Genomic DNA, 19,982 nt, shown 5'->3' on the forward strand with positions numbered 1-19,982 from the left:
ATTGACATCTGTAAGAAGCTACAAAAGGTAGGAGCTGAGAGATGTAACTATTGTTCAGCTAATTGGAATTACATATAAAGTTTATAATCGCAGGAATTAAATGAAGAGAGAAAAGGGCAAAAGGAGCCTAAACCTGTGCCCGGCAGCTTCTCCTTGATAAACTGCGGAGGAAAGGAAAAAAAAAAAAAAAAAAAGGTGAAAAGCTGACTGTCTGCTAAAGCGGTGAAAAGGGGGGGGAGCAGCGGCTGCTAGAGCTGGAGCTACAGCTCCTCTCCTCCGGGCTCGCCGCCCGCGGGGGATGAAGCAAGGGCGGGATCACCAAACGTAATAGCACCCCTGCGGCAAGCAGTAGGTGTGGGGGGGTAACCAATCTATGTAAAAGTTCCGTTTTCGCCAGGGGATTTAGTAATCTGAAAGCAATCGGCTGGTCCTTATTGGGAAGATCCAGATAAGGTTGCAATAATTAAGATGATAATTAAAATGCAGAATCCTGATTGGGGTGATTTACAAGTGATTTTGGATACATTAATGGACCCTACAGAAAAGATATGGTTATACAGGTTGAGAGGGATAAAGTGAGATAAGATATTCGGAATGGGAAAGTAGAGGCTAACGTTGGTGAGAACTTTCCAGAAGAAGATCCCCGATGGAATTATAATACAGGAGGCGGGTTATGCCGTCTCCGGAGGTATCAGGATTGGTTATTGATTGGCGTTCAAACTGCTATGCCGAAGCAAATGAATTTGTAAAAATTGTATAATGTGGTGCAGGAAAAGAATGAATCTCCCTCGGCCTTTTAGAAAGATTAAAAGAAGCTGCCAAAACCAGGATGTAAATTTTTTAGTAGACACAGGGGCTACTTAGTCTGTACTGAATTCCTTACAGGGGACGGTAGGTCACAGAGCTACAACAACTGTTGGTGCCACAGGGAAGGAGGAAGTACGGCCATTCCTACAACCCTTGGATTTGTGTTTTGGAGAAAAGGAACTAACCCACAAGTTCTTATATGTTCCAGACTGTCCAGTTTGCCTTTTAGGATGGGAATTATTGACCAAATTGGATGCTGTAATAACATTTGAGGATGGAAACCTGGTAATGAAAATTCCAGAATCTAAGGTAGGGCAAATTCTGTTTTTAAAAGAAAACCTGGTAGTGAAAATACCGCAAGCAGTGGAGGAGGCTGTGATTCCTATGGTATGGGAGACTGACATACCTGGGAAATCAAAAACAGCCCAGCCTGTAAAAGTGGAACTGAAGGAAGATGCCAAGCCAGTACAGTTGAGGCAGTACCCACTGAAACTAGAAGCTAGGTTAGGAATAGTACCTCTAATTGAAAATTCTTGAAATATGGTATTCTAGAGGAATGTGAATCAGAATATAATACTCCAATTTTTCCAGTAAAGAAACCTGATGGTAGTTATCGATTAGGCCAAGATTTGCGGGCTGTAAACCAGATCACTAAGGACATTTACCCGGTAGTTGCAAATCCATATACCTTGTTAACATCTGTGAAAGAGAAATATAAATGGTTTACTGTACTTGATCTAAAAGATGCCTTTTTCTGCATACCCCTTGACCATGAAAGCAAAAAGCTATTTGCCTTTGAATGGGAAAATCCACACAATGGGAGGAAAACTCAGTTAACCTGGACACGCCTTCTACAAGGGTTCAAGAATAGCCCAACCATCTTTGGAAATCAACTAGCCAAGGAACTCGAGGAATGGACTACAAAAGGTCATATCATGATCCCTCGACAATGGTATTTGTTGCTACAATATGTAGATGATATTCTGATTGCGACTGAGACGCAAGAACTCTGCATCCAGGTAACAACTGAAATATTGAACCAATTGGGAATGAACGGTACAAAGTATCGTAAAATAAAGCTCAGATTGCATCCGAGACTGTGATCTATTTAGGATGCGAGCTCTCTCAAGGACAGCGAAGGCTAAGCCTGAGCAGGATACATGCTATTTGTGCTATTCCAGAACCACAAAACTTACAAGAGTTGAGATCTTTTTTAGGAATGACAGGATGGTGCAGACTCTGGATTATGGACTATGGGTTGATCGCCAAACCTTTGTATGAAGCACAAAGGAATAAAACATTCAAGTGGGGAAAGCCACAACGTGAGGCCTTCCAAAAGCTAAACCAGGCTTTGATGCAGCACCTGCTTTGGGCCTGCCGGACTTGAGCAAAGACTTCCAGTTGTTTGTACACGAGTGACAAAGACTTGCCTTGGGAGTATTAACCCAGCGACCGGGATCCTGGAAAAGACCTGTTGGCTATTTTTCCAAACAGCTAGATCCGGTAAGTGCTGGGTGGCCGGCATGCTTATGGGCGGTAGCTGCTACAGTAATGCTGATCCAGGAGGTCCAAAAACTAACTATGGGAAAAAGGATAGAAGTGTTTGTATCCCATATGGTGACAACAGTATTGGAACAAAAGGGGGGCCATTGGCTTTCCCCAAGCAGAATGATGAAATACCAGGTAATTCTGACAGAACAAGATGATGTTGTTCTAAAAACTACTAACCTAATGAATCCTGCTGAGTTTTTGGGTGCAGGTACAGAAGAAGGAGACCTGGAACATGATTGTGTGGAAGTTATCGAATACACCCATACAAGTCATCCTGATTTGAGAGACACCCCGCTGGCAGGTGCTTTCGGAGTTGTTCATGTGCATGGAGCCCTTTGGAAAGAGCGGGGACTGCTCTCTTCACAAGGAACAAACATTAAATACCAGAAGGAAATACTGAACTTGATTAATGCCATTCAGAAACCATCGCAAGTTGCTATAATGCACTGTAAAGCTCATCAAAGTGGAACATCGAAAATCATTGAGGGAAATCGGCTTGCTGATCAAACATCTTGGTCGGTGGCACGGCAAGTGAGAACAATGGTGGGTCTTGTCTCCCAGAAGGTAAGAGCAATTGATTTATTACCTTCATAGCCAGCAAGAATAATTCTGGGTGGTATGTAACCACCAATGGACAAGTTGTGGTGCCAACCACTATTATGAGAGGAATACTTCAGACGGAACACCAGAAGTGTCACTGGGGTGCAGAAGCATTGGTAATTTATCTAAGAAAACAAATTATGTCGGTCCAGATGTTAACAATGGCAAAGTCTATTACAGCTAAGTGTGAAATTTGCTTGAAAATAATCCTCTAGTAAAAAGAAAAACAGAAATGGGAAAATTAAGACAGGCATGCAACCCAGGGATTATTGGCAAATAGATTACGCGGAACTCCCCCGAACTCGTGGATATAGATATCTACTTGTTGTGGTGGATACCTTTTCTGGATGGCCAGAAGCCTTCCCTTGTCGCACCAACCAAGCAAAAGAAACTGTGAAATGGTTAATCCCTAGATTTGGGGTACCAATAGGAACATCATCCGATAGGGGGCCCCATTTTGTGACACAACTGGTAAAGGAGGTTAGCAGATGTTTAGGGATTCAGTGGGATCTGCATACTCCCTGGAGGCCCCGGTCCAGTGGACAGGTAGAGAAAATGAACTAAACTTTAAAAAGACAACTTAGTAAGGTCTGTCAGGAGGCAAAGATTCAATGGCCACAGGCCTTACCAATAGCATTGTTGCGTATCAGGATAAAACCTAAGGGTGGAATGTCAGTAAGTCCATACGAAATTCTGTATGGCAAACCCTATGAAGCACCAAACCCAAATCCAGAGGTCCACATAAAGGGTAATCAGGACCTGTACAATTATGTGTTGTCTCTTGGCAGGACACTGAATCGACTCCGATCTGCATTAGTGGAGTCGACCACTGGCACTTGAAAATCCAGTACATATAGAACCTGGGACACTGTGTATATGAAAAACTAGAACGAAGAGCCTCTGAGAGAACGCTGGGACGGACCTTACCAAGTACTCTTGACCACGTTTACCGCAGTTAAAGTTGCCAGAGTAGACTCCTGGATACATTACACCCGTGTGAAGAAGGTCCCAAGAGCATGGTCATCACATATCCTAGGTCCAACCACACTCAAGACTACATTGCAATAATGCCTGGTCTGCATTACCAAGCTTTGGTTTTGGTTATACCCTGAGATTTTGTGCTTTTGAAAATTGGAGAGGGAAGTGCCACTCTATTCCACAAGGCCCCTGATAGACAGTGGGAAAGCTCGCCCGATGCATGGAAAATTTATAAATGCAAAAATGAGACTATTCGAATGGAATTGCAAATTAGGCCACGAAGAGCAGTAGATAGTAATGAAAGTACCCAGGTACCACAGGTAGTACAAAGTGTACAAAATCAGGCAGAGAACCTAATGATAGGATTAATCCGAGACTTTGCACGAACACAAAATATCAGTAGCATCACTGCCTGCCTTCCCATACCAATATCAGCTGAGGATCCAGTACAGTGGGGAATAATCGCTACTACCTTACCAGAAATAAACAGAACTGGTAAGATAGCATGTGAATCCCACACTAGAATAGAAGAAGTCCCAACTGAACAAAGGATAAGAGAACGACAAAAATGGAAAACGCCAGGACACAGGGCAGATTGTTTAAAATTTCCTAAAGCAAGGTATATTACAATAGGACGATTCCACGATGTAGGATGGTGCTTCTATGACAAGTGGACCACTAAAATAGTGAATCAAAAGGTTGAACAGACCTACTGGGAATGCAAAGATCAGGATAACAAAACATAACTGAATTATGGAACAATATGTGGACATTAAGTATTATACAATAATACCAATACAGTGAAGCAATTCCATGGTGCATACGGTGGTCCGATGTAACAGAACGAATGACAGTACAATGGTGGAATTGCTCACGGGTGATAACTTGTCAAACAGACATTAAAGAGATACCTTTGTCCATTGTCAAAGTAGCAGTGATTACCGGCTGCACTTGTCGGAAACAATTAGACTCACAGGCAGCCTTTAAAATTGGGATTGATAAAGACAAAATTGACTGTAAAGGAGTTATAGGCAGTATGGGACATTTAGTTTGGGCCTTAAGTGATGGGACCTGGACTACACATTTGCCAATGGGAGGACCAATTAGAGAAATTACTTTGGGGTTGCCAACACTATGTCCCATTTGGAAAAGGTCACCTTGGAAAAATAGGCAAGAACTATTACAGGTCAGACATAAACGAGAAATAAACGAGGATGATGTGTGGCATGAACCATCAGGCCGTGTTAAATTTAGCTGGGCACTAGAATCTTTCTTTGCACCAATTGCAGCCTATAGGAATAGAGAAATGATTGATAAATTGATCGGGCAAATGGATCGATTGGCTAGAATAACTAAAAAGGTTTTCGGGATCTCAATATACAATTACAAGCTACGACTAAAATGACCTTGCAGAATAGAATGGCACTCGACATAATGTTATTAAAAGAAAATGGCGTCTGTGGATATTTGAAAGACAGAATCGATCACTGCTGCATCCATATTCCAGACCTAACTTCAGAGGTTGAGAAAGACATTTCTGAGCTGACCCAAACACAAGTGGAGCTGCAAAAGGAAAGACAAGATGCAGAACAGAGCTGGATAGGAGCTCTGTTGAATAAATTCGATTTAAGTTTGGGAGGATGGGTACATTCACTACTAGAAAGTGTAGTTGTACTTGCAATTGTGATTGTTCTTCTTTGTTTGTTATATGTAGGTATTAAGCGCATAATTAGTCAAACAAATGCTAGGAATAATCGCATTTTCAGTATCCTGAGTAGGAATTATGCTAATCCTATATTTGATAACCCTCCAGCTTATGAAGAGGCACGACTGGAACTATCACACCTGAAGGGAATTACCAATGAATAATCGAAGAAATTGATTGAGGTGAAAATGCATTGTCTAAGAATAGAAAAGCATTTTCAAAGGGGGGAAATGTTAGTAAGCGGACCAGTTTTACAAAATGTTCCTGGAAGGATGAATCAGTTTTGTAAACTGTCCCTGAGAGGATGTTCAAGCATATCGTGTTCGAGTACACTCCTATCTTAACAACCTAGCTTTTATCTTAGCCTAAATACGTATAGAGTGAGGACACTGCACATGATCAAAATAGTTCCAAGATGTAGCAATTGATGTTGTAATCAATATTGAGTAACCGTTACATATCTTAATGAATATATGAATATGTATGTGAATGGACTGTATAAATACTGCGTAACTTAAACTGACCAGCGAAGCCAGCTTTGGGTGCGAACCCCTGGTTTCCCAGCGCTGAAATAAAGCACCACATATAACTACGCCCGTGGTTATGTGTCCTTGATTGCTAACAATAAGGTTGTATGATTTTTAATATACTCTTTGTTTCATGTTACTTGGTAAACTGTATTTGCTAAAATTTTAAGCTGTAAAGTGCTGCTCATATCTACCAAAAGCAACTACAAACTACACTGAACACTTAGAAGATAAGTCCTATATTGCACGTCGCTGAGAAGAAAGGAATTTGTGTTCAGGCAAAACAGCACCTGCAAGGTTATGGACAATAACCAATGTCTACAGCTGAACACAACAAAGCCCACGTGGAATCAGAGAAGTTTGCCACTGGAGCTTTAAACACGGACTCTACAGCAAATGGTTATCAGGAAGGGAATGCCTGAAAGTTTGCTTTTGCAAATGGATACAGGCCTCCCCTGAAAGTTTGTCTTCAAAGCTTGAAAATACAGACTCTGGAGTGAACAGTTATCAGGGAGAGAAGAATCCTGACAGTGTGAACTGTGACGGATATGGCCTCACCTAAGAGTTTGTCCTCGGAGCTCCAGGACACAGACTCCAGAGCGAACGGTTATCAGGGAGGCAAGAATCCCAACAGTCTGCTTCGTGAACTGGTACAGGCACCGGGAGAAAAGGCCAGCAGCATTCGGCTCGCCATATTTCCCCCATGCAGTAAATAACAGAGTGAACCTGCCACTGAATTCTTGAAGTTGCACTTGTCTTTAAGAAATCTAAACGCTGTTCTGCAGTGAGCAGAACCCTAAATTACTCCCCATGGTGTCCCATGTTGCCACAGGACTTGCTTTTCAAGGCCCAGGACAGTGTTGCGGGCAGTGCCGTGGGGCACAGTGCATGTTTCCAGTCATCTGGTGGTGGCTTCCACAGAGCTCTTGCCGTGGTGGGTTTGTGTCAGTGTGATATAGTCAATTTGCCAGGCCTCTCCGTATTTACACTTTAGTCATCGCCCTCCATACCACACAGGCTTTGTGATAGAGGGAACTAACTAACACTTTAAGGGTGCCTAGTTTAGAGCTTTATGTAACCAATTATGTTAAGTAAAAACAGAACCTCATCGAATGCCAAGATAAGAAGTTTTACAGCACCTAGATGTAAACTTGAGGCACCAAGTGTAAACTTCAGAAGACGAGATAACAAAGATTTACAGCAAAAGGGGGGAACCGGTCTGGTTTCAATCAACTTGGCGGCTTGGGTTCCAGTCAATTCAACATAATGAGCCAAAGGGAAAGAGTTCACTGTGATGAAGGTGAAGGAGCCCCAGGTGTTCCTGGGGTTATTATGAATATGTAATACCTTACTGTATTTAAACACACCTCATATTGTTAGAAGTTGCCCCATAACCCCCGAACTCCTGGGTCCCTCCTAAACTCCTAGGTCCCTTTCCCAAACTCCTGGGTCCCCTTTTTCTTGAACTCCTGGATTTCTTTCCTGAACTCCTGGGTCCCCCCAAACTCCTGGGTCCCTCCTGAACTCCTGGGTCCTTCCCAAACTCCTGGGATCCCCCCGAACTCCTGGACAACCCCCATGTCCCCCCCCAATGACACTGGGACCCCCCAAATAATCAAATAAATTATTGGCACCTCCCCCAATCTTGGGGTCACTGCCGCTTTAAGAGCCGGGAGGGGGCGGAGCCTCATGCAGAAAAGCTCAGCCAATTAATGTGAGGGGGCGGAGCCGCACGGAAGGGGGCGGAGCCGCGGGGAAGCAGAGCCACACATGGAAGCACCCAGCCAATCAGCGGGAGGGGCAGACCCACACACAGAACCGCTCAGACAATCAGCAGGAAGGGGCGGAGCCGCGGGGAGAAGGCAGAGCCACACGCAAAACTGCTCAGCCAATCAGCAGGAGGGGGCAGAGCCACAGGGAGGCAGAGCCACACACACAGAACCACTCACCCCATCAGTGGGCAGTGGGAGTGGCGTCCTTGGACCATGGCCCAGACGCCTGGGTCCCCTCTGGGGGTCAATGGGTTAATTAGCCCGCCCACTAATTAGCAGCTCCCGCTCTATAGTAATTACATTTATTCGTTATTACGTTAATTAAATGTTGGCCCTTAACAAGCCACCCCCAGTTCGGTGGAGTCCTTAATGACCAGACTCCCCCACTCATAACTCAGCCCTTAATAAGCAGCTTTTCTCTGGATGTTTGTTAGTCAGATTCCTTAATGAGCAGCTTCTCTGGATGTTCATTAAATGGTTTCCTTGACAACCTCATTAACCTCAATCAAGCTCCTCAATTAGTTGCCTCCCCCTCCCTTCATTAGCACTAAGGATCTCCCCCTGCCCCATCCCCTCATTAGCGCTAATTAGCTCATTAACAACCTCCCTCGTCTCCCTCGCCAGCTCCACCATCGTCCCCATTGGTGCCTCCTGGCTCCAGCTCATTAGGAAGCGGCACTTCCTCTGCATGTTAACAAATGTCTGGCGCTCGTTATCATCCAAATTAAGTCGTCCCTGGCTCAACAACTGCTCCAGGTGTGACAGAGCCATGATTACGTAATTATTGTTGTAATTAGCAGTGTTATTTTGGGTGTAATTATCGCTATTGTCCCCAGGCCCCTCCAGCAGCTCCGCCACAGCCAGGACGGTCCCAGCATCTCCCAATGGAGATCCCAATGTTCATATTTATCCTCGTTTTTACCTTTATTTCGGCACCACCACCACGGTCTCCACACCGGAATCAGTTTTGCCGCCTCCCCCGTGCGGATCAACCGCTGGAAAGCAGCTCGTTCCGCCGCGCTAAGCGATCCCCACAGACCACGGCCTTCGCACCCCCCTGAAGCCTTGGCCTCGCGTAGCTGGCACGGCCGCCTCAAGGCGGCCCCCAGGCCGGGGAGAGCCGGCGGGGGACCCTGGTCGGAACGGAGGGTTTGCAGCACCTGCTCACGGTAAAAAGCTTCGGAGCAGCCACCATGGGCGCGGTAGCAGCGGTGTTCCATAAATGTCTTTTTAACAAACCGTTATATCGCTCAATCTTCCCAGAGGCTGGCGCACGATAAAGGATATGATATATCCATTCAATACCATGTTCTTTGGCCCAGTTGGTTATGAGACTATTTTTAAAATGAGTCCCATTGTCTGACTCAGTTTTTTCTGGAGTACCATGTCGCCACAGGACTTGCTTTTCAAGGCCCAGAATAGTGTTCCGGGCAGTGGCATGAGACACAGACTATGTTTCTAGCCATCCCATGGTTGCTTCCACCATTGTAAGCACATAGCGCTTGCCTTGGCATGTTCTAGGGAGTATAATACAATCAATCTGCCCAGCCTCCCCATATTTATATTCCAAACACCGCCCCCCATACCACACAGGCTTTAACCTTTTGGCCTGCTTGATTGCAGCACATGTTTCACAATCATAGATAACATGTGAAATAATGTCCATGGTTAAGTCCACCCCTTGGTCCCAAGCCCATTTATATGTTGCATCCTGTCCTTGATGCTCTGAAGCATCATGGGCCCACCGAACTAGAAAAAAATTCACCTTTATGTTGCCAGTCCAAATCCACCTCATCTACTTTAATCTTAGCAGCTTGATCCGCTTGCTGGTTGTTTTGATGTTCCTCAGTGGCTCGACTTTTAGGCACATGGGCATCCACATGCTGTACTTTTACAGTCAGGTTCTCTAGTCGAGCAGCAATGTCCTGCCACAATTGCAGGTGCTCTGGAGCTTTACCTTGTTCCAGTGCAGTCTGGATCAGTCCATGGCAGATAGTAGGGCTGTGTTTCCACCCCTGGCGCAGTCGATTCTAGGTCTATTGGATACCCTTCCAATAAAGGCAAACTGTGGCCTGCATTCTGCTGCTAAAGGAATAAAGAAAAATGCATTAGCAATGTCAGTTGTGGCATACTCTTGGCTGTCTTTGACTCCAGTTCATATTGCAGTTCTAACATGTCTGGCCCAGCAGCATTTAATGGTGGCGGAACTTCATTTAAGCCACAATAGCCTACAGTCAGTCTCCATTCTCCATTAGGCTTTGGAAAAGGCCATACAGGACTATTGAAAAATGAGCGAGTCTTACTGATCACTCCTTGACTCTCTAGTTGTTTGATCAGTTTATGAATGGGGATCAGGGAATCTCGGTTGGTGCGATATTGTTGTCTGTGCACTGTCGTGGTAGCAATCGGCACCTGTTGCTCTTTGACCTTAAGCAGTCCTACAACAGAAGGTTCATCAGCAAGACCAGGCAAATTAGACAGCTGTTTAATGTTCTCAGTCTCTACAGCTGCTATACCAAAGGCCCATCGATACCCTTTTGGTTCTTTAAAATACCCACTCCTTAGGTAGTCTATACCAAGGATGCACGGAGCATCCGAACCAGTCAAAACAGGGTGCCTTTCCCACTCTTTTCCTATTAGGCTCACTTCAGCCTCTAATACAGTCAATTCCTTAGATCCCCCAGTCACTCCTTCAATACTGACAGATACTGACCCTTTATGATTCGATGGCATCATTGTACACTGAGCACCAGGGTCTACCAGGGCTTTATACTCATGTGGTTCTAACATACCAGGCCACCGAATCCACACAGTCCAATAAACTCTATTGTCATTGTCCCTCTCCTCCACCTGGCTGGAGGCAGGGCCCCACTAATTGGTACTTTGCACAGTTGCTGGTAGGGAGACACGAGAATCCCTCCTACTCTGTCTGGAAAGCCTCCCACTGGAAACTGGAGCAGCTTTTCTCTTGGGAGCTTTCTTTTTCAACTCACATACTCTTGCCTCTAGGTCAGCAGTGGGCTTGCCATGTCAATTACTCATATCTTCTCCCTGGTCACGCAGAAAAAAAACATAATTCAACTAATGACATGTCGCATTTCTCTTGGGCTGATGCTACAGAAGGGCATCTCTTCCCAATAGCTGTGGCTTGGGCCCGTGTATGTGATGAGCAGGATCTGTCCTCCCTCTTGGACAGTTTGTCACACAGTTTCTCCACAGCTGTGACACAGGCTTGTAGGGGAGAAGAAAGAATGTCTTCATACTGCTGCAACATGTCTGCTACTTCACCCACAGTTGACAGATCGTCTTCTGAAAGGGTGAGCAATCCTAAAGTGTGGGCATAAGACGGTGGTGTGCTCTGCACAAACTTCCGCACTATACCTTGGGTACATGGCACTTCATCAGGACCTGTAATTGTCTCTGGGTCACTGTAAATTATCTTAACCCACATCACTATTGCCTGGCTTGCTTAGCTCTGTGTAACTTATTGTACGAGAAACAGGACTTCACTGATGCCTTGCAAAGATAATAATCCTTGGTGCATCCTTGGGTGAACTGGATAACAGAAACCTGGGCACAGGACAGGAGATACGCCAGTTTTAACCAACTCAGCAGTCTGAGACCTCACCAACTCATCACACTGGACCAAATGTGACCGTGCACAGAGAAGAGGACCCAGGGTCACGATCACTGCACAGCTGCAACCAGGAGGAGCCGGAGGTGGAGACTATGGAAATGGTCTCCTGAACTCACTGTAATAAGAACCGCCTTCTCGGGAACAGGTTATGAATATGTATAGGCATTCCTAAAACTTTCATGAATATGTAACACTTCACTGCATTGAACCAAGCTCACAGGTACTGTAATTTCTCACAGGTATTAGGTGAAATGATTCCCCGTGTGTCCGACGTCGTAAATGAATACATACTTTCCTTGTAACCTCAAGGGTTGTAACATCATTCCATGGCTCAGATCTCAAGTGCTCGATGTGCAGTTGGCGTCACTCAGCAGCAGAGCTGGGGGTGCGGGGCTGGTGGCTCCAGCAGCTGCAGCTCAGGCCCCTGGAAGTCACGGGTGGGACTGCACAGCAAACCAGAACCTGGGTGCAGGATGCAGGGCCTGAGGGCTGTAGATCACAGACAGACAGACAGACAGGGTTCTCTCCAGATGCCGGCCATGGGTGAAGAGAGAGTGACCCTCATGATCACCCTCTTATATAGGGGGTATGACAATTATGGGATGGAATACTTCCGTTGGTCAGTTCTAGTAACCTGTTCCATCCACCCCTCCCCAAACACGCCCCTCTCACAACGGAACATGGGAAAACTTACCAGTCTTTCTTGGCTACCATAGTAATAAATCTAAACATGAGCTTCTTCAGCATTCCGTTGGTCTCTTATCAGCACCGAGTGCAGCATCCAAGGAAAAATATGCAGCTAAAACTCAGAAAAGTACAGACACTGAGAAGAACTGAGCTGAAAGAAAAATCACTAAAAGAGAACCAGTCCTGTTTTTAACAAAACCAGTACATTCTACCCCTTATTCCATACCATTTGAGTCATACCCAAATCACTATTGCTTTCTGCCTGTCTTCAAATGTATATACACACACACAAAAATATGTATATCACTAGTTCATGAGTGCAAGTCTCTCTATCACAGCAGTCTCTCTCTAGGCAGGAGAGGTGATGTGCAATCTGATGCAGTTCGTGTCCAGAAACTCTAAGTCAGAGATATCAGTCTCAGGCAAGTTACTGGATACCACTTGTGTGTGTGTATGGCCGGCATCTGGAGAGAACCCTGTCTGTCTGTCTGTCTGTGATCCACAGCCCTCAGGCCCTGCATCCTGCACCCAGGTTCTGGTTTGCTGTGCAGTCCCGCCCGTGACTTCCAGGGCCTGAGCTGCAGCTGCTGGAGCCGCCAGCCCCGCACCCGCAGCTCTGCTGCTGAGTGACGCCAACTGCACATCCAGCACTTGACTTTGGTTTTGTATATTTTGTATATATTCTCTATTTATTAGTAGCATTAGTAAAACCCTTTAAATCTCTCCAACATGAAGGCTAAGTCCCTCTTCCTTTCCCCTTATCTTTCTTATCATCTTTCCGATCTAAAGGAAGGGGTGGTGGGAGGTAAAGGGGATAACAGAGAGCATCTGCCACGGTTTATTGCTGCCTTGCCTTAAACCATAACAATGGAAGAAGGGAGGAGAAGATGACTTGGGCACCACTTTAATTCACTGGCATCCCCAGGGCTTTAGAGTCTTCCTGGATTCTACCCAGGTTGCGCCTTGCTCTGCCATTTGTGCCCACATGGAAGAGCGGCTGTGCTGTACAGGGGCAGAGCGAGACCAGAGCCTGCAAAGGGATGGCCATGGACAGGGAGGTGAACTTCAGCTACTGCAGGAACCAACTGGAGAACAACATTTCTGAGGGGTGAGGATGGCTGCCGGGCATGACGGGATGGTTGGGAAGAACCGCTCAAGGCAGCATGGAAGCGTAACTGTTTGGGATGATGAAATCGGTGAAAAGGCAGGTTAGTACATCCATAACCACCATTGAGAGGGGGGTCATCCCCATCCCTGCTGCGCAGCCGACAGCAGAGTGCCCATGCAACCGAGATGCGACGTCACAGCCCATGTTCCATCTGCAGCACCGGTGCCCAGCAACAACCACAACACAGCGACCCTCTCCAGCTCTCAGCACTGCCCTTGTCTGCTCCTCTTACTTTCTTCCCGCTTACCCTGGTCCAGTCCAGCCCTTCTCTCCCATTCCCAGTGCCTCAACCGCATAACCCAACCAATCACCTACACCCAATGCCTCAGTCCCTTTTTTCGGCTCACCCGTCTTTTGTTGTGAAGCTCCGGAGGAAGAGGAGACTTGTGTTGCTGGAGGTACAGTCCCGCTCCATGGCTTGGGCACCTCCACCGCCCGGGCAGGCTGGAGCAGGCACCGCGGGGATGGCGTGGGGTGGGGACCCCACTCTGGGGAGCTTGGGGACCAGGAGCTCAGCTTGTCCGCTTCACCCACCCCTGCAATGCCACGGGCTGGGAGAAGCCCTTCTGGGCTGCTCGTCCCCTGCTGAAATCGAGCATCCCTGCCTGGGGGCACACGTCCCCATGGGAGCCCAGGGCACCCTGGGCTCGTGCTGGAGGGATGCTCAGTGGGAGCAGCTGGTGCTGCCCGCAGCTGAGCCCGTGCCTCCTCTGCCCCTTTCCAGGCTGGAGCCAAGGCAGCCCAGCCCTGCCTGTGGAGCAGCGCGGAGCCAAAAAAACACCTGCGCAAGGTAAGGGGCTCCTGGGCACCAAGGGAGGTGTGGGGCCGGAGTCTGTGCTTGTGATGCCCCGAGGGACAGGGACATGGCTGCTCACCCCTGCCCCTCCACTCCCACAGAGCTGCTCCACAAGATGCCAAAGCGCACAAAGCACGAGATACTCCGGATGTAGGTGGTGGCCCGTGGGTGCTGGTGGCCCAGGAGCTGCCCAAACTCCAGGCAGCTCTTGCTGGCGAAGTGCCCAGGGGACCCATCACCCCACAGCTCTCCCTGGGCAGCGAGAGGGGTCAGGGGTGCTGAGACTCCCATCCCACAGCTCTGCTGAGCTGCCCAGGGCAGGACCAATGCACTTTTCTGCTTGGCTTTTGCCTTAGGTTACACCACACTGTGCTGGGGGCTGGAGAGCCAGTTGCTGCATGGGGGCCGAGCAGGTAGAGGAGATGCAGGTGGATGAAAACATTGAAGAATACCTGGATGTAGATCAAGTACAGATGGATGAAGACATGGAAGTGGATGAGAATGCGGAGGAAGAAATGGAAGTGGATAGTGACATGTTAGAGGAAATGGAAGTGGATGGGTAGATGATATGTTGATGATGGGCTTGGTGGGGTGGGAGAGACAGAAGAGGGAGTTAGTAGTTTGTTGTGTGTATTTACATAGTGTATTGATTTGTAGTGTGTATTTATTGATAGTGTAGTGTATATTTATGTTGTATGTATCAAGTAGTATGTTGATTGTATTTCATTTGTTGTAGTTCGCGTTTCTTTCTGTAAATAGGTTTACCTTTCTATTTTTTTCTGTAAAGATATTTATTCATGTTTTTTCAGACCTGCGCTCTTTGTCTTTTTCTGGTATTGGCCGAGTTGTGGTTTCCGCTTGCTCTGGGTTCCTGGGGCTGGAGGTGGCTGGGGGTGCTGGCACGGCCGTCCCGGGGACAGGGGGTCCCTGTGCACAGAGGGCTCCCACTTGCAGTGCTCACGGCACTGGGCACCTGTGGGGTTGGCTCATGGGCTGCTGGAAAGCGGTGTCCCCAACAGCAAAGCTGCCACCAGCAACAAGTGAGCTCTTCCGTGACCAAGACCTGCATGGATACCATCAGAAGAAATACAGAAGGGCTCGTGGGCAACGGGGAGGTCGCCTTGGGCGTAGTGACCATGAAATGATGGAGTTTTCTGTTCTTGGAGAAGTTAGTAGGGTGCTCAGCAGAACTTCCACCTTGCACTTCCCAAGGGCAGACTTTGCCCTGTTCAGGAGGCTGCTTGGCAGAGTCCCTTGGGAAGCAGTCGTGAAGGACAAAGCAGCCCAGGAAAACTGGTCTCTCTTCCAGAAGGAAATCTTAGAGGCACAGGAGCACGCTGTCCCTGTCTGTCTAAAGATGAGACGGCAGGGAAGAAGTTCCGGCCCGGCTGAATAGAGGACTGCAGCTGGAACTTGGGAATAAAGGGAGAATTTATAAACTTTGCAAGGAGGGGCAGGTTGCTCAAGAGGAATACAAGAATGCCACTAAGTTAGGCAGGGAGAAAATTAGAAAGGCCAAAGACCAACTAGAGCTGAGCCTGGACACCACTGCGAAAGGTAACAAGAAATGTTTCTATAAATATATGAGCAACAAAAGGAGGGCTAAAGGGAATCTCCATCCCCTGAGGGGTACGGGCAGAAACACAGCGACAGAAGATGAGGGCAAGGCTGAAGTACTAAATGCCTTCTTTGCCTCAGTCTTTAGGAGTCAGAGTGGTGGTGCTCCAGGTACCCAGCCCCCTGAGACAGGAGACAGGCTCGGGGTGCAGAATGAAGCCACAATAAGCCAAGGGGGAATGGTTAGCGACCTGCTACACCACTTGCACACCCACGAGTCTATGGGGCCAGATGGGATACGCCCAAGGGTGCTGAGGGAGCTGGCCAAGGTGATCACTAAGCCACTTCGCACTATCTATCAGCAATCCTGGTTAACTGGGGAGGTCCCAGTTCACCGGGAGTTGGCTAATGTGACGCCCATCCACAAGAAGAGCTGGAAGGAGGATCCAGGGAACTACAGACCTGTCAGTCTGGTCTTGGTGCCAGGGAAGGTCATGGAGCAGAACATCCTGAGTGATATCACACAGCACATACAAGAAAACCATGTGATCAGGCCCACTCAACATGGGTTTATAAAAGGCAGGTCTCGCTTCACCAACCTGATGTCCTCCTACAACCACGTGACCCACCTAGTAGATGAGGGAAAGGCCGTGGATGTTGTGTAATTAGACTGCAGTAAAGCCTTTGACACCCTATCCCACAGCATCTCCTGGAGAAGCTGGCAGCTCCTGGCCTGCATGGGTGTATTCTTGGGCAGGTAAAGAACTTCTCCCCAAGTAGCAAGAGACAAGACAAGAGGAAATGGCCTCACATTGCGCCAGGGGAGGTTAAGATTGGATATTAGGAAAAAATTCTTCACGGTGAGGGTGGTGAAGCAGTCTGTTCTTTCTAAAGCAGGAAGGGACAGAGCCAATGTCTCTGTGCTGCAAGTTCCTACTACAGCTTTCAACTTTCTGACTTTCTGCAGAGCTTAGAAACTGTCCCGGTTTTGTGAAAAGCAAGACCAGTTCTCTTTTAGTGATTTTTCTTTCATCTATGTTCTTCTAGGTGGCTGTACTTTTCTGAGTTTTAGCCTGCACATTTTTCCTAGGATGCTGTACTCGGTGCTGATAAGAGACCAAAGGAATGCTGAAGAAGCTCATGTTTAGATTTATGATTATGTTAGCTAGGAAAGTCTGATAAGTTGGGAGTAACATCCCATGCAAACTGCCTGAATGCAGCACTGGGTTGTGGTTCCTTTAACCAATGTCCCCATGTCCATTCCTCATGGCGTGGGACATCTCAGATGAGTGCAGAGCAGGGTGACACACCACAGGGCTGAGGTGCCTCCCATCCCTTGGGAGTGGCAACAGGAGGCCAGAGGGACACTGTGACTCCTGCCTCTGTGTGTAAAAGGGACAGACTCTGTCTCTGAACATCCCTGGGTGCAGAAGGAGCCCAGGATGCCAGCTCAGATGTGGATGCCTGACAGACCCGGACATTTCTGTGTGTGACTCCAGGAGCAAACCCCACTGGCCCAGTGAGATTCATCTCAGCTGCCCTGGACAGCCTCATTGCAAGTGCTCCTGTCTGCTACGTCACCCTTGCCCATGATGCCGGGCTGTGCTCTCTAAAGTGCCACAGCAATCAGATTGGTTCTGGGATCCTTGGAAAAGGCAGACACCCAACCCAACTTCAAGAAGGGCTCTTTATTAAAATCCAGCCATTTTTCCACAAGCAGAGCTGCTCCTCCACCTGGGTCAGCGACGCCAGCAGCACAGGGCTTGCAGGGCCCATCGCGATCGTGGCTGCTCCCTTGGACTGCTCAGGATTGCAATGGTCTGAGCAGCAAGGGAGCGGATGAAGGGTTTACTGTCCTTCTCCAAGGGCCGAAGGGCTGCAACAGAAAGAAGCAGAACCCAGATGATCTCCCACGTCTGCAGAGACACCCAGGCATCCCCTCCTCCTGACCAAGCTCCCTACTCACCGCTGCAGATCTCAGCCAGCTTCTCCTCCTCCCTTCGGTCCCTCAGGGGCCGCGCAGCCAGCCCTGCGCACAGAGTTCCATCAGACCCCTGTTCCCTCCCCCTCATCAGAGCTGGCCCCAGGGGATACCCCAGAGCCGACATAGCGGGACTGAGCAAGGCAGCCACCAAGGCCACCTGCGTGGGCAGGGCCGGGAGGGGAGGCCAAGGCCCTGCCCGGGGCAGCTGGGGCTCTGGCAGCCACAGGGCTGCTCCTTGTGCCAGGGCAGCGGTGGGGACTGGGGCCAGGCTGCCAAGAGAAGAACCCCGGGGGCTGTGACTCACCAATGAACCTCACGGCCGCCTCTCGCAAGCTGGCCTGAGCATCCCTCAGGTATGGCAGGCTCTGACTCAAAAACTCTTGAGCCCTGCTCCTGTTCTGCTCCAGCTGGAGAGAGCACAAGGGTGTGAGCATGTCACTGTCTGCACCCCACCCCGAGCTGGCTTGACCAGTCCCTCCTCCCAGTAACCCAGGTTTCCCTTTCCCCGCAGGCCACTCCTGCCCCCCAGCCAGTAGCCCTGTTGGGCTGAGGCTGAGACAGACACAGGCAGAGTGGTCCCAGGGGTGCTGAGAGCCCTCCTTCCCGTCGGGCGTGGGGCAGAGGGAAGAGCCCTTGGGGGTTCTGTTCTTGAGGACAGGGAACAAGGATGCAGCTCGGGGCTGCAGCAGGGCGGGCGAGGCACATCTGCAGAGCCTACAGCACAGACATGTGGGGCAGCCCTCAGTCAGCCTGGGCCTTCGTTGTTCTCACCAAGCTCTCTCCAATCCTCCATGTCTGCTGAGTCTGCACGAGGTGTTTGAGCTGCTTCCATTTCAGGAGCTCTGCTGCACCAAGGAGGGCTTCCCTGGCGGCCTGCGGAACAGCAGAAGATGGGACATGGCACCCACGGTCTGCATAAGGAGACCTGGCGTTCTCCCATTCTTGGCTTTGTTCCTGGAACACCTGCCCTTTGGGGGCAGCGACATGCCCTGGCCCAAACATCTGGGGCTCTCTTGGGCACAGCCCTGGGGGACAGGGACTGAGGCTCAAAGCTCGAGACCCAGCACCTGCAGGGACAGCTGAGGAGCCCATAGGGATGCGCCTGTTCAGGCCTCGGTGGCCACAGGCTGCTGCTGAGCCCTGTGAGACCAGCTATGGCAGGTGGTGGAAATGGCCTTGGCAGCTTCCCTACTGCTACTCGTGCTGGGTCTATAAGGATCCTTCCTATGGGCTGGAGGAGGCTGCCAGCTGCCAGCAGCCCTGTCCCCTGGTGCCCAGGCCACCTGTGTGCTGTCAGCACACCCTCTCTGCCTCAGTGCTCAGCGTGGAAATCTGTACCTTGGCCACGTTGTTGCTCTGATCGCTCAAACGAAAGAAGAGGGGGAGCAGTGCACGGTGCACGTAGCTCTTAATCCTCTTCTTGTCGTGCACCATCACTGACTGCACCCGCTCTCTGAAGAGGCGGATGGAGAGCACTCGCAGCTGGCTGGACTCCTGGGAGGAAGGAGGAAAGCCGGACTTCAATCCCAGCAGCTCTCTGCCCATGGTGAGCAGGGGCAGTATCGGGGCTGACGTGAGGGGAGATGCTCCAGGGTCAGGTTGTGCAGCAGGGAGCCGTGCTGGGCTGCAAAGCCCAGAAGCCATCCCACGAGAGCCCAGGGGAGCAGAGCCTGCTCCCAGTGCTGCCCACAGGGCTGGGCTGAAGGGCAGCTGTCACTGCAGGCTGCCCATCCCCAGGGCTCAGTCTCCGTCATCAGCCTTACATCGTCAAAGAGGGACAGGAGCTTTTCCTCCAGCTGCTCGACAATAGGGCTGGCCTCCTCCCTCTTCAGGTGACCCATCATGCTGCGGAAGAATGTCAGGACCTTCTTCTTGATTTCTGTGTTGCCGTAGTCGAGCAACTCCACAACTTGTGGCAGGAGGGACTGTATTTTTCTGGCCTGTATGAAAAACAGTTTCCTTTTTGTGAAAGGGTCAAAGACCACCCTGGCAAAATGCCAGTCACTGAGCACCAGCCTCCTGTCCGGCTTCCTGGCAGGTGGTGGCACAGGAATCTCTGTGGCAGCCTCCTGGCAGGTGGTGGCCACGGGCACACCCATGGAGATGTGGGAGAACAGGGCCGGGGCAGGGAGGGAAGAAAAGTAACGACTCCCTGTGCTCTGCTCAGCCGTCCCCTTTTCCCACAGGCCCCCCTGGGCAGATGGCCTAGAGAG

At 49.2% G+C, this 19,982-nt stretch overlaps 1 long non-coding RNA gene across 1 annotated transcript; it reads right to left on the bottom strand.

The window, feature by feature from the left end:
- Positions 1-17,489: 17,489 nt before the first annotated feature.
- Positions 17,490-18,622, bottom strand: LOC309451839. Its single transcript, XR_014186341.1, has 4 exons — positions 18,541-18,622; positions 18,074-18,176; positions 17,752-17,814; positions 17,490-17,661 (listed from the first exon to the last, which is right to left on the bottom strand). It is a non-coding gene; the product is annotated as an uncharacterized lncRNA (long non-coding RNA).
- Between the last annotated feature and the right edge of the window lie 1,360 nt (positions 18,623-19,982).

This window comes from Streptopelia decaocto, assembly GCF_964273445.1.
Source record: "Streptopelia decaocto genome assembly, contig: HAP1_SCAFFOLD_239, whole genome shotgun sequence".
Lineage (NCBI taxonomy): Eukaryota > Metazoa > Chordata > Aves > Columbiformes > Columbidae > Streptopelia > Streptopelia decaocto.